The sequence below is a fragment of the Protopterus annectens genome, chromosome 11.part0 (assembly GCF_019279795.1).
Source record: "Protopterus annectens isolate FY-2018-M chromosome 11.part0, PAN1.0, whole genome shotgun sequence".
NCBI lineage: Eukaryota > Metazoa > Chordata > Ceratodontiformes > Protopteridae > Protopterus > Protopterus annectens.
In genome coordinates, this window is record NC_056745.1 from 343,292,014 (window position 1) to 343,305,091 (window position 13,078).

Sequence of the window (13,078 nt, forward strand, 5' to 3'; positions counted from 1 at the left end):
CTGTGTGCATACATATTAAAACTAAGGCTAAGTGAGCAAGAAAAGGAGACAGCAGTTGAGAAACTGAAATCAGTAAAGGAAATAAAGAAACAAACAAAATTCCTGGTATCTTGCTTATGTTTATCAAACCAAATGTTTGATTTTTAAGACATGGTTATTAAATATATAAAAAAAAAAGTATTTTTTCTTCAGGTGCACCATCTTAAGCAAAAACAGCACTTAATTCATAAAAAACTATGAAAACACACTGATTTAGGATGCCTAGTTCACTGCATTCAAGTCCAGCACAGCTAGGCATCAGGGATGACTTTCGTATGCACAACTTACAGAAGGTGTTAAGGTTCTGAATTCTCCCCATACATGTAAAATGGGTGCAGCTGTGTTACTGGCCAACGGACTAATTAGGTTACAAGTGTATTCAGAGAGTGCTGTGGGCATCCAGACAGAGACAACACTGATATTAAAAACAGTCAGGCACTGTACTCTAGTAGGATGGGGTGTAATACAGATTCCCAACATACCTCTCAACCTGGAAATATCAAACATATGGACAAAAGCCAATGAAAAGTAGGTACAACTGGCCAAAATCGGGACACTAGTTAACACACAATTTGCATGCATAATTATGTACCCCACCCACTCCCATGGAATTGTGGGATATCATCAATGTGCATTTTCTGCACAGCAAGTTATGAACATCTAATTTCTGGCATGATCATGATGGCATCCATTTGTTGCTTGCAAAATATACAGCTGAAAAATCATGAGGGGACCATTGTGACATACACTTTTAACCCATAGCTCTCAACCTCTTACCTCCAGAGAAACAGGGACAGATACTATAATAATCAAGGACAATTATCTCAAAGGTTGGGTTACAGTGTCCCAAACCGTGCTGTGCACCAGACTTCCCTTTAGAATAAGCCTTAACAATTTTGCTGTAAATACAGACAATTCATGTTTTTTGTGAGGACTTGTGATAGCATGATTACATTTATATGAGCGCTTTATGTTAGCACAGAGTTTGATTCCCACAGTCTGCATTTGTCAAATGTGTGACTCTCTGAGCAAGTCACTTGAATAGATAGTGCACACAAATCCCCTGTAAAATCAACTCCTTGAATCCCATGTTTTCCCCATTAATAAAGTAATAGCTAATTCATTTACTGGGCCACATCATGAGGAATGTTCCTCATTTGGACTCATAAAAGTTCATGTTCTCCACTGTGCCGCAATGAAAAAGTCGGGTATCACTTCCTAGTTAAGGCTGTTAATGTGTGTCCAATGTTCTCCTTGTATTTAACCATGCCATGATCTTCCTAGTTAAGGCTGCTAATGTGTGTCCAATGTTCTCCTTGTATTTAACCATGCCATGATCTTCCTAGTTAAGGCTGCTAATGTGTGTCCAATGTTCTCCTTGTATTTAACCATGCCATGATCTTCCTAGTTAAGGCTGTTAAAGTGCATCCAATGTTCCCCTTGTATTTAACCATGATGTGATCTTCCTAGTTAAGGCTGTTAATGTGTCCAATGTTCCCCTTGTATTTAACCATGCCGTGATCTTCCTAGTTAAGGCTGTTAATGTGTGTCCAATGTTCCCCTTGTATTTAACCATGATGTGATCTTCCTAGTTAAGGCTGTTAATGTATTCCTTGTATTTAACCATGCCATGATCTTCCTAGTTAAGGCTGTTAATGTGTGTCCAATGTTCTCCTTGTATTTAACCATGCCATGATCTTCCTAGTTAAGGCTGTTAATGTGTGTCCAATGTGTGTCCAATGTTCTCCTTGTATTTAACCATGCCATGATCTTCCTAGTTAAGGCTGTTAATGTGTGTCCAATGTTCCCCTTGTATTTAACCATGCCATGATCTTCCTAGTTAAGGCTGTTAATGTGTGTCCAATGTGTGTCAAATGTTCTCCTTGTATTTAACCATGCCATGATCTTCCTAGTTAAGGCTGTTAATGTGTGTCCAATGTTCTCCTTGTATTTAACCATGCCATGATCTTCCTAGTTAAGGCTGTTAATGTGTCCAATGTTCCCCTTGTATTTAACCATGCCATGATCTTCCTAGTTAAGGCTGTTAATGTGTGTCCAATGTTCTCCTTGTATTTAACCATGCCATGATCTTCCTAGTTAAGGCTGTTAATGTGTGTCCAATGTTCTCCCTTGTATTTAACCATGCCGTGATCTTCCTAGTTAAGGCTGTTAATGTGTGTCCAATGTGTGTCCAATGTTCTCCCTTGTATTTAACCATGCCGTGATCTTCCTAGTTAAGGCTGTTAATGTGTGTCCAATGTTCTCCTTGTATTTAACCATGCCATGATCTTCCTAGTTAAGGCTGTTAATGTGTGTCCAATGTTCTCCTTGTATTTAACCATGCCATGATCTTCCTAGTTAAGGCTGTTAATGTGTGTCCAATGTGTGTCAAATGTTCTCCTTGTATTTAACCATGCCATGATCTTCCTAGTTAAGGCTGTTAATGTGTGTCCAATGTTCTCCCTTGTATTTAACCATGCCGTGATCTTCCTAGTTAAGGCTGTTAATGTGTGTCCAATGTTCCCCTTGTATTTAACCATGCCATGATCTTCCTAGTTAAGGCTGTTAATGTGTGTCCAATGTTCTCCTTGTATTTAACCATACCGTGATCTTCCTAGTTAAGGCTGTTAATGTGTGTCCAATGTTCTCCTTGTATTTAACCATGCCATGATCTTCCTAGTTAAGGCTGTTAATGTGTGTCCAATGTTCTCCCTTGTATTTAACCATGCCGTGATCTTCCTAGTTAAGGCTGTTAATGTGTGGCTAATTTTCTCCTTGTATTTAACCATGCCATGATCTTCCTAATTAAAGCTGTTAATGTGTGTCCAGTGTTCTTTCTTTTGTTTCACTTTGTGAGGGAACTCGCCCACTTTGGAGATAAAAACTGAGGACCACGAGTTTACATACCTTAACCTCTTATCATTAGATCTCTGTACACATCTTAAAGTAATGGGGGGGGGCAAACGCCCAAAAGTAGGGATAGATTTTAAATATTGGTCTTATAAGCACAGAAAGTTGCTAGAACAACAAGATTTGTGTTACCATTTATTTTTGAAGGATACGAAGTCGTAAACTCAAATGTATGTTATTTTTTTAATGACTTCATTCCTCAGCTCTTAGCCAGAAAACCACAAATTTTATGAGGAATAGTCTAGGCCAAACACATAAATCTGGAAATTCTGAGAACATCTGGACACTTGAGAGCTATGCAAGTTTAACATCTGTCGTCTGCATCTACCATTATAATACAGGTGTAATAATTATCAAACTTCTGTTAACATCTTTTTTTCAACGTGGTGTTGGTATACTGTCATTAGGCCTGGAGTGTTCCCAGTGCTTGTGGAGTTCTGAATTGGTATAATAGTTAAGGTATTTACCTCAGAGACACAAAGTCTGATTTTCACCTTCAGGAAATTCACTATGCTTAAAATATTCTACAGGAGCCAGCTTAGCACTTATATATGAACTGACGAGCAAGTTAGTTCTTACTGAAATTTAAATTTTGCCAGATAATAACACCCTAAGTCAGGAGAAAATGAGCTGTATTCTCATTATCTGCATTAAAGTCCACGATTGAAAAATGTAAAGTTCTTCAGGAAATGCATGCTAGCACAAAGCCTGTTATTCTAGCAACTTTATATATTTATAACAGTAATATTTAAAATCTATCCCTATTTTGGGGCATTTGTCCCCCTTCCAATTATTTTAGGCTTTGTCAAGAATTCTCGTAAGAAGTTGAGATGCAGGCATGATATCACCTATGGTATACTTTTGTACAATATGTGAATGGAAAGTTATAAAGTATTTTCTGCAAGAAATGTCATCATTCGCCCATACCTCTTAACTACTATGATTTTGTCCCTCAGATTTAGCTTTATTCCTCCTACGTTTACCAATGCTCCACGTACAGTCCTGTTTGAGTACTTATTAAATAAACAAACTAAGCTCTGTACAGACTGTATCTATCAGTAATTACATTATACCTGTGACTCAACTCCTCCTTGAGAAGGTTTAGTCTGTCATGTTAGAGCATATTTCAGCTAAGGAAAAAGCTTAGCTGGGAGGGAAAAAAAATAAAGTAGCTCTGCTACTATGCTGAACCAAAATCTGGCACTACACTTATACATGGTTGGCCCTATCACCCTCCAAATCCTTTCTGTGAATGGAGATTATAGCACTGCAATCTTTCATTAAAGGGAAACTAACATATATTTAGTTTAATTCTGTCTGCTATAGGGTAATGTGGCAATGCCGTGTCCTTGTGCAGTTTTGTGGATTTCAGTTAACAGCTGACAGAGCTATCAGTGCCATGTCTGTGTGCTTTCTTTTTAAGAAGTCACTTTAAATGGTCAGTATAAAATCAAAATACATTTTAGAGTGAATGTAACTTCAAACATAAGTGAGAAGAAAGCATCACATGTTCTGCTCAAACTAAGGGATTCTGACTTCCTAAAGGAAGCAGGTGGGCATCCAAATTGTCCTCAATGTTTAGATTCATATTGTGGCGGGAGAGGAACTTAATAGTAAGTTTGGAGGATGTTGATTGAAAGCTATCTGGTTTCATTGTTCTTGTCCTTATTGGTGCAAACAGACTGAAAGGGATTGCAGAAGATTACAGATTATTTTATTTGCCAGTTTTCAAGCAGATAATTAGCCTAACATTCAGTAAAGTGTACAGGGGGTTGAATATAATAACACATCGAAACATTTCCTGTCATTTATTTATTTATTTATTTACATTTGTTGACCGGGAGTGCCCGACTGGATGTAGGCCCATTTTCAGCAGAGGGCCAGGGAGAAAAGCTCCACAGTTAAAATAAACAGACAGTAGTTACATTGGTTTACATAGCGATTAACAATTTGATTAACATAGCAATTAATTACACAACATATTTACAGATGAAGAACATAGTACATCAGTAGACAACTAGAATCTTTATCTGCGAAGTACATAACAGACATTAACAAATTTTACAATAAGAAGTTCCTGCTGTATAATAAGTACTAGGCTTATGAGCATCTGAGCTTGCTATAATCAAGGTAATTAGTGGGGTGGAAAGAAAGGTAGTGGTTGGATGGGGTGGATGATATTAGAGTGGGAGTTACAAGGGCATAGCCGGCATGTTTTTAGGTGTGCTTTTAGTAAAGTTTTGAAGTGGGTGCATGATGGTTGTGGGTGGGAGGGAGTTCCATAATTTGGCTATGGCACAAGAGAATAGTGCTTCACCAGCAGAGTTATTGGCTTTAGTGATCTGCAAGTGATTTTTGTTGCTGGATCTTAGTGGTCTGATGGTGCGATAGGGTTGGAGTAGATTCTGGAGGGATGGGACATTTAGTGGATGATTTACTAGTTTGTGGGTGAGTGAGAGTTGATACCATTGAAGGAGGTGAGGGAGTTCAAGCCAGCCCAGTTCAGCAATTGAGAGACAGTGGTGACTACGGTAGGATGCCCCTGTGGCGAATTTGGCGATTTTGTTGTAGCAAGTCTCTAGCTTGTTTAGATCGCATTGCCTTAGGTTTGGTATATATTTGAGAGGCATAAAATAGGGTGGAGATAAAGTGGGAATTTGCTATTGAAATCTTTGCTGCTTTGGTGAGAAGTTGCTTATTTCTGTATAACGGTCCTAGTTTTTTGTGGAGTTTTTTTATGGTCATGGATATGTGAATGTCAAATTTTAGTTTATTGACTATTTCCATTCCTAGCAATTTGGTGTGTTCAGTTGGGTATATAGTGATGTTGTCTTTTACTGTGATGTTAAAGTGAGAGTTGTTCTGAGTATGTTTGGTGGGTTGGAAGATGAGTAGTTTAGTTTTGTTTGGGTTGTGTATTAATTGGGCATCGGATAACTAAGTTTCAACAAAGGAAAAGGCTTCCTGTGTGACTTTTTGCAGTTTGGGTAGGGACTGGGCTGAGCAGATGATGGTTGAGTCATCTGCGTATTGTATGAGTGTGCCATGTTTGGTGGCAGAGGCTAGATTATTGGTGAAAACAGAGAAGAGTAGGGGGTCCAAGGATGGATTCTTGGGGAACCCCTATGGAGACAGGTAGTTGGGGAGATATGTCATTCTGCCATACAACAGATTGTTGGTGGTCAGACAGGTAACTCTGAAACCAGTTGGTGACTGATTGAGAGAAGGATAGGTTATTGAGGACAGAGATGAGTTGTTTGCATGGGACCATGTCAAGTGCTTTAGATAGGTCTAGGAAAGTAGCAGAGGAGAGATAGCCATTGTTTTTATGCTGAAGGATAGTGTTAGTAGAGGAGAGTAAGGCAGTGGTGGTGCTATGGTTTGGTCGGAAGCCATGCTGAGTATTGGAAAGGAGGTTTTTAGTAAGGAGGTAGACTGAGACCTGAGAGTGTATGCATCTCTCTAGTATTTTGGAGAGTGGAGAGAGAATAGCTATGGGGTGGTAATTGGTTAGTTCTGTGGAGGGGCCACCTTTGTGGAGAGGAATTATATGTGATACTTTCCACAGTGTGGGAACGTAAGTTTCTGACAGAGATCGGTTAATCAAGATGGATACTGGGTAGGCCAGAGCATCAGCTGTGATTTGTAGGTATTCTGTAGGTTGTCTGCTGCTAATTTGGTGGGCTTAAGTTTAGTTAAAAGTTTTTTTTTTATGTTGGAGGTAGGTACAGGAGAAAAAGAGAAGGCAGTGGGGAGACTACTAGTTGAAGGTGTGTGTCATGTAATGTGAATTTGGATACTAAAATGTGATAGCTGTTATAGGTGACTCAGGCATACACCATGTCATAGGTTCATAGGTTCATAGCTAGGTGCAAGGCTACTGGCCCTAGAGGGCCTATATAAACCTAGTCAAAAAGGTGCCCTGGCTTTCGCCACCCAAGATAGGTATTGTGTTGCTGTTTTTTTTATTTTAAATAAGGCAACATTTTTCCCAGAACAACAGTAGCAAATGTTGAACCCATACCCCAGTCTCTCACCAGTAAATATACTCTACCCATTTAGATCTTCTGGTCAGCAAACAAAAATGAAGATCAAGGAAAAAAAAGGAATTTGTGGCCCCCTTTTATTTTAGCCTCAATACCAGGAAATTCAAAGGAATTTGGTATGGGTGAGAGGTGTGATGCCCACTGCCCAACTGCTCAAATTCCACTTCCTCACAGCCAGAGACTCATGGGTTTGGTAGCTCATATGGCAAGCCACCCATGCCCAAACTCAAAAACTGTCCTTAAGCCAGGTGTAAAAGCCATGGGAAAAGGTGCAGCATAAGTTTGGGTAAGGTTAGTGTGGTGGCCATGGGGTGGGAGTGTGTGTTGGATTAGCTAGTGATCGGGAGGGATGCTTTAGATTTAAGGACTGGGAAGGGGGAAGCTTAGAGAGTGGAAAGGGAGTTTAAGGTTAAAAAGCTGTAGGGGCTTTAGTTTAGGGAATCAGAAAGGGTTTTAGGTTTAGGGAGCAATCTGGGATGTTTTGATTTAGGGAGTAGGTAAGGGATTTTATGTTGAGGGAGTATACAGGAAATTTTATTTTTAGGGACTGGGGAGGGTGTTTTAGGATTATAAAGTTGTTATGTTTAGAACTGGGTGGGAGTTTTAGGTTTAGAGTTTAGGTTCTGGTAAAACTACATAACAATCAGGTATTGGGAGATCTATGCTGGATGATTGGGCTGAGCTAATGGGAGTAATAGTGCTTTTTTAAGCAAGTGGCAGTGAGCAGGTATATCTTAAGTTACATGCATGTGAACAGCTGTAGTAGACCCTATATTATGGTGTGGGCTGTAAAAACATTACCAATGAGATTAGTGAGATGAATACGCTAGCAGTGTTATTATTTGTGCATAAAATATGGATAGGCCATTGTGAGCCTAAAATAATCCTCGCATTGCAGCTCGTACCACTGCTTAGTAAGAAAATGAAGTTACTACATTGTTTTTTTTTCTACAATTAGTTTTTTTCCTTTAAAAAAATGCTACTGCACTTAACAAAAAAAAAATCACTTTGGCTGAAAAGCTGTTCTTCTCTCTTTACTAGCTATTTAGTTTAAATCACTAAAAAAAATAGAAGTTGCTGTGGTCACATGACACATGCCCCCCCCCAAATAATGTATATAAATACATACATAAACATTTATGCACTCATACACATGCATATAAATGTAATTGCTAAAATAACTACCTACACTGAAACAGACAGCTGACAATACAAATGTATTTATTTTATTTAAGATATGTATACATTTTCTTGTTTATGTTTGTATGTATGTATTTGTTTGCCTTTGTAATGTGGATAATTGCCTATCTGGAAGCAACCCATTTCCAGACAAGCTCTAATCACAACAGTTCCAGCATAAATTAGTAGATAATGTTGAACATTGAAGTTATTACAGCTTGCAAGTCAATAACTTAACTGTCCCAGTAACTTGATATGTTCATCTGTTATCTCCCTATCACTATCAACCATATGCCTTACTCTTTTTTTTTAATGTAGCAACAATAATGCATTATATTTGAAAGCAAATATGCAAGCAGTAAAAGTTATTGGTACTTTGGTAGGGTTGGAGATTGGTATAATGGTTACTCTGTTTACCTCCCAGACACAAGTTGTACAGTTTGATCCTCACCTTTGGAAGGGAAACTGGCTAGGTTTAAATGACCAATAAGGGCAACTAGCCTAGTTCTTACCTATGAACCTATGTAACAAACATATAACTCCCATTAAAAACTATTGCTTCTCATAACTCACTACCACTCCACATTTGGTGGAGTACTCTGATATCAAGTTCTACATTTGGATCTGCTCCGCTGTTCCTCTTTGACATGGGACAACTCTGATTTCTTCATATCCATTGGTCAATTGTAGAGCCAATGAGAGAAAGACTTCCTGGAGTTGTCACAGTCAAAACGCACCTATAGCAAGCATGCAATTTGACATTATTATGATCTTTCTTCTTTAAACTCTTCTTTTCTGGTGCTTAAAAAACAAAAAATAAAGAAAGATTGTGCTATGGTAAAGACCTTGCAGACCTGTATGGAAGATGTGGTAAGTAACTTATTAACTGTGTGTGTGTGTGTGTGTGTGTGTGTGTGTGTGTGTGTGTGTGTGTGTGTGTGTGTGTGTGTGTGTATCCGGCATGTGTGTGTGTGTGTGTGTGTGTGTGTGTGTGTGTGTGTGTGTGTGTGTGTGTGTGTCTGTGTGCATGTATGTAGTCCTGGGCACAATTGATCAGAGACCATAACTCTGCCTCTCAGCTCTCCCTCATTTTCACTCAGTCCTTAATCAAATTGACAGGTAGCAAGTCATTACAGTTTCATACTTTTATTGTTCAGAAAATCCATTTTGCTTCAACACTTATTCTTCTGTTTAACTTGTAAAGGGAATTAAAATTATAAAATTGTTCCTCTTTTGGTCTTTTTCGAATACAGGACCTTAGTGGTCAAGTCTTTCAAATATATTTTTTTTCTTTTAAAACTGGCCTGCTACAGAAATTTGCAGTATTACAGAAGTTTGTGGTACTGTTGGTGTAAATCTGCAGGTTACCAACTCCTTTCTTCTGTGTTTGCTTCAGAAGTATACCTACAACTAATACTCACTGATTTACTACAGCAGCATGACTAAAAAAGCTACTTGAATGGCCGTTGCCATTGCTCCTGCTCATTCTGTAGTATCTGCAAATACATGTTGTTTCCATGAGGCTTAAAAACAATATACAAGTAACTTTGCTTAGTGACATTTTAAAAATACTGTAGGTTAACTTGAGTCTTTTGTGGTTATAATAGCACAATTTCTATTAGATAATTTTACTACAGTGCTGACTTAAATTTTTGTTGTATTTTAGAAAAAAGAAATAAAAATAAATGAAAATAAAGCATTCTTGAAATGTATCTGTGGTAGCATTACAGTTTCCAATTTGCAATACAATTTTCTTTTTCAATTTTGTCATACTCTCTGCCTATTATTTTGGTTTTGTCCATAATTCTTGAGCAAAGAAGTTGAGAGAAGTTTGGTCTATCCCTAATAAAATGTGTGGTTTTCTGGTAAAATGTTGAATACAGTCATTAAATATTGGCATTCTTCATATCTTTTTGAAAACATTTGCTAATGCAAAGCATGTACTCTGCCAACTTTCCAAGTATGTAAGAACAATTTTTAAAATATGTCCCTAAGCTTAGGTCTTTGTGATTCTTCAGCTAATAAGTAGGATGGGGAGTGGGGTGCATGAGGGGTTACAGAGTGGGTGTACTGTGTGTTTCTGACAGAAGCAAGATGAAGTCCATTTCTGGGCCTTTATTTATGTATTTATGCATTCTTATGATCTTAGACCAATATGTAAGATTTACACAGTTTTACATGTGTGTGTGTGTGTGTGTATGTGTGTATATATACATATATATATATATATATATATATATATATATATATATATATATATATATATATATATATATGCATGCACAGGGGCTATAGCTCTCAGCTGTCTGATTTTTAATTATATTTTTGATTTGAGCCTTATGAAATCTGTGTTATCCTGGCAAATTGCTGTTGACTGCAATCATCAGACAATGACAGAAATCTGAGTTTTGGACTTCATACCAATCAGAAAATGCCTGCTAATTCAAAACCTGTTACACTAGCAATTATTTAACTGTATAAGAGCAATATTTAAAATCTGCCCCTGATTTTGGATGTTTGTTCCTGATTTTTCAGCTAAGTGGTTGACGGCACCTAGGAGATTCAGCAGGTTACACTGTGTGGTTCTGACAGCAGCAAGGTGAAATATATTTCTGAGCCATTGTTTATGCATTCATTCATTTAGTGGCAAGTAGACAGTTATACCAATGGCTTTAATCATGTGAGTGTAAGTCAGGGGGTTGGGGAGGGGGCTTTTTGTCACACTTTAAAGCAAGCTTAAATGAGGAGAGAGATGTTTAGTATTCTCTCTTCTCTTGTATTTCCAGTCATTTTTGGATGTTTCAGGACAGGGGATTGCAAGGTCACTTTTTGGTCACTTTTGAATTAGATAAATCAGAATATACACAGTGTGTCAGTGTGTATGTGTGTGTGTGTGTGTGTGTGTGTGTGTGTGTGTGTGTGTGTGTGTGTGTGTGTGTGTGTGTGTGTGTGTGTGTGTGTGTGTCTTACTCTTCAAAGCTTTTGTAATATGATTTGCAGAAAGGAAACAAGGCTGTGAAAAAGTGCAAAACTGGCATAGCTTTTTGCAGTGCATTAAGGATACATTTTTCTGGTACAGTGATATAACAAAAATGTTTCAATTCTTCATAATGATGTCCCTAATCCTAAATTCTGATGGAAAATATGTTAACACCATTGAACTGGCAAACTTATTTTGACCAGATTGATCATCTTTCTTGATGTCCTGAGTATTGTCTGCAGTGCTACCACGTAGAGTTGTCCTGAGTATTGTCTGCAGTGCTACCACGTAGAGTTGTCCTGAGTATTGTCTGCAGTGCTACCACGTAGAGTTGTCCTGAGTATTGTCTGCAGTGCTACCACGTAGAGTTGAACATCTACTTCTTCTCTCTACCTGAACTTAGAAATAATGTCAAGCAAGCTGATGAGCTATCCTGTTTCAGCAAATAAAACTTTTAATGAAATTGACCTCCGGTTTTAATATACCATCATCGGTAGTAGCTCTAATAAATTGCAATTTAACAATACCTTGCTTTTGATGAACAGGATGGTTACTGTTAGAATATAAGTTGCTATTGGAAAAGGTCAAATTCCTTTATATTTTGGATTTGGATTTCTTTTCAACTGTGTCCTCATGTAGTGTAATAACGAAATATTATCCTATTTCCATTAGTATTTAGGTTTAGGGACATCATTAAGAAGAATTGGAATGTCTTTTAAAGTGATCATCTATAATAGATGTCCTGGGTAATAAACCATTGTTTGTATATAAAAGGGACAGAAACGTAAATTTTTTTTGTGGTAAAAATATGCAATATAGCCAGTAACATCATCAATAAAACTACTGGTACCTTTAGATGTGGAATGTGTAAGCAGTGCAGTTTCATATCTGGCAGTCCATCACGGAATTGTAATTCAGTGGAAGTGGTTTATTTGGCTCAATGTGTCACATGTTCAGCTTCTTACTTAAGGTTCATAGGTAGGTATTAGGCTATCTTCCTGAAGGCATTTATAGGCCTATCCGGAATGTGTTGACTTCCGGCACCCCCTTAGATTAGTTCCCTGTGCCTCTGTCCAGCAGAGCCATTGAAGTGATCCCTGGGGTAAACTTTCTGTTTCCCATCCACTTGTCAAGGTTTCTCTTGAAGAGGATTAGTGAGGAGCTCTGCCTAATGTAGACTGGAATCTTGTTCCAGAGCATGGGAAGTCTCTGGGACAGGAATCTATTTATTGTTGTGGTGAGGTTTAGATCCCTGGAGCATGTAGCTCGAGGGGATATGGTTTCCTTTAGGTGGAGCATGTCCATCAATTCTGGGTTGAACATGGCCTTGCATGTCATGCAGAGATCACCTCTGAGTAGGCGGTATGCAACTGAGTACAGCTGGAGTTTCTATAGTCGAGCTGCATAGGGCATCTGCTTGAGGCCAGTGATCCTCTTGGTGTAGTACTTCTGTGGTCTTTCCAGTTGTTGCAGGTGTCTTGTAAGGTACATCCCAAATGGGGCATTGTACTCTATGATGGGTCTGATGAGTGATGCATAGAGGGGCCCAATGACCTCTTTCGATCTGGATGCAAACCCTTTTGTGATTAGGTGGGCCACATAGAAGGATTTTCTAACCATTTTGGCAATGTGATTATCAAAGGAGAGGTTACTATCTACTTGGGTCCCCAGATCCCTTATTACATCTTCCGTATTTAGGGGGCTATCACCTATGTGGTAGTTTGTGGGTGCTTTGTTTTTTCCAAGGGGGTGACTATGCACTTTTTGGCATTTAGCTTGAGGCCATGGTTTTGACACCAGGTATCTGTCTCAGTGAGACCCTTTTGGAGGATGTCTGTGTCAGCTGGACAGTCAATTATAGCCCCCAGTTTGCAGTCGTCTGCGAACTTGGTCAACCATAATCCTCCTGTGCTTGCCTGTACCT